Below are 2,977 nucleotides of genomic sequence, written 5' to 3' on the forward strand. Positions count from 1 at the left end.
ATCACAAACATGAGTTGGTCGCATTTTTATTGTGCTATGTTTTGTTTGGTTATACTGTCCAACTATACCCCTGAGGACATCCATTCATTTCCATGAACCGCAAAGACTGAAATGCATCAACATTTTATTTTTTATTGTTCTGTTCAGACATTTCACTATGCTCACCTTCAGCTGGGTGAATCTCGAGTAGTGAACCACTGCAATACATTCTTCAAATACCTACTTCAAAACTCTCCACCATGATTAGTTAGTCCAGGCATAGATTCATTCCTTCCTGCATCACACCTGAACCACCACTGTGACAGGTTTCACCATTTTTGTTTTGAAAGATAATACCCAGGCAAATTTGACCATTAAAATATATTTGAATCCATTATTTGCATTTTAATATTCCCGCATATCTACAAGATCAACCTGCGATAAGTCGTCCAAACCTTTAATCACAACGTTCCTATGTGGGTATATTTTGCATGCTAATTTATGGAGTTCTTGAACTACTGTTTCCATACTTGTCTGATTATGCCTCTAAGCTCAGATATTATTGAAACAACCTCATTTTAATGAGCAGTATTACCAGCAGCTGCAGAAGGCATGAGCAGTCACAGTCGATTTATTTGCTCATTGGGATTATCGTAATAAATATACTGTGGGTGTCTGTTGCTGACTCCTTTATGCTGGATGTGGATACCATCAACAATGGTACATCTAGTATCTAATGCAAGTTTTATAATGGTTCTGTATTTCCACTGTGCCAGTTTCGCCACTTTTCTATGTACACCCTCCAATTGCAGTATTTCATCATACATCTCCAGATCTTTGGATGAATAATTTAACTGTTCTTGTGGGACTTAGGAAAATATGGTTCATTAAACCAGTTGGTGTTTGAAATTCCGTATCACCTATCTGTATTGGTTTTTCTTTTAAACTTACGGCTGCATGCCCAGCACGTATGGTTTTTCACCACTCTCACTAAGTGTTTTGTCTATCCTAGCATCACTCTGATGGTTAATGAAATCAGCAACACTATCACTGTTCTGTAATTTTGCTGAGAGTTCAAGATTCAGTAACTGGTTTAAAGGTTTTACTCAGTGTCTTCTTTCAATCCAAATGTCCTAACCTTAGCAGTTATACCTTCTCCTGAACAGCCTACAAGCCACAATGAGTTTATGCTTAGTCAACACCTAAGCGGACTCCTTTGCCTGGTGCGCCTTGCACACACTCCACCCAATCCTGTCAACCTTTACAGTTCAGTCGTTCTTTTCAAGCTGAAAATTTACTACACATACGCTCTTTATCAGGTTGTGCTCTCACCTCGTCGACACACACTTTTGTCCTTGCGCCATCCGATACAGAAACATAGTGTATAGCACGACAGCCTTGAGAAAGATACATTCTACTTCTCATGTTCCTCTACACTTAAGAACACACTAAAAAAGGATCATGAGTATTTCTGCTTTATGCTTCATGTCACCCTCAGAAAGGTTTGGATAGAGATCTCTAGGTCCTCAACTTTACATTTGAGAGGTGTAATTTTCCGTCTATGTACAGATAAAATCTCTGTCTATGTATACATGTATACCCAGCCTCTCAGGTGGAGTGCCCTGTATGTGTGGAAAATTGTCCATGATGTGATGTATACTAAAATTTGCACCTCTCTCTCTCTCTCTCTCTCTCTCTCTCTCTCTCTCTCTCTCTCTCTCTCTCTCTCTCTCTCTCTAAACTCTTCAGAGTTGTGCCTCTACCTACCGTCACACATTTTCCTGTTTTATCAATAACAAGAAACCCATACTGTGTCCAACTCCATCAATCTCCACATATCTTTAAAAATTCATTGAACATGTCACTTCTCACAAGAGCTTCATAAATGTGCTATAAATTTTGCATTATCTCTCACTTTTTTTGGAATTCCGGACTATGATTCAAATAAAATACGTGAACACCCATATTGTTGTTGTGGTCTTCAGTCCTGAGACTGGTTTGATGCAGCTCTCCATGCTACTCTATCCTGTGCAAGCTGCTTCATCTCCCAGTACCTACTGCAACCTACATCCTTCTTAATCTGCTGGGTGTATTCATCTCTTGGTCTCCCTCTACGATTTTTACCCTCCACACTGCCCTCCAATGCTAAATTGGTGATCCCTTGATGCCTCAGAACATGTCCTACCAATCGATCCCTTCTTCTAGTCAAGTTGTGCCAGAAACTTCTCTTCTCCCCAATCCTATTCAATACCTCCTCATTAGTTATGTGATCTACCCGTCTAATCTTCAGCATTCTTCTATAGCACCACAATTCGAAAGCTTCTATTCTCTTCTTGTCTAAACTACTTATCGTCCATGTTACACTTCCATACATGGTTACACTCCATACAAATACTTTCAGAAATGACTTCCTGACACTTAAATCTATACTCTATGTTAAATTTCTCTTCTTCAGAGACGCTTTCCTTGCCATTGCCAATTCTACATTTTATATCCTCTCTACTTCGACCATCATCAGTTATTTTGCTCCCCAAATAACACAACTCCTTTACTACATTAAGTGTCTCATTTCCTAATCTAATTCCCTCAGCATCACCCAATTTAATTTGACTACATTCCATTATCCTTGTTTTGCTTTTGTTGATGTTCATCTTATATCCTCCTTTCAAGACACTGTCCATTCCGTTCAACTCCTCAACACCCATACGATGGCCAAAACAGAAATATCGCAGAATTTGATCCTGGTTTTCCAGTAAAAAGATAAGAACATGGTGTTTGGCTTTACTTTTTCTAGCAGCAGGACTTCCCTGCTTTGTCTGAATGCTGTATCTTTTGCTGCAGCTGGTACTTGAGCTGAACCAGCGTTATTGAAAATACACATCGACATGGATATTCTCAAAATCACACTTAGGTGTCTGGCAGAGGTTTCATCAAACCAACTTCACAATAGTTCTCCATTATTACACACTGACAGTGTGTGGAGAAAATGGACACCTAT

This window comes from Schistocerca gregaria, chromosome 2 (genome assembly GCF_023897955.1).
Source record: "Schistocerca gregaria isolate iqSchGreg1 chromosome 2, iqSchGreg1.2, whole genome shotgun sequence".
Lineage (NCBI taxonomy): Eukaryota > Metazoa > Arthropoda > Insecta > Orthoptera > Acrididae > Schistocerca > Schistocerca gregaria.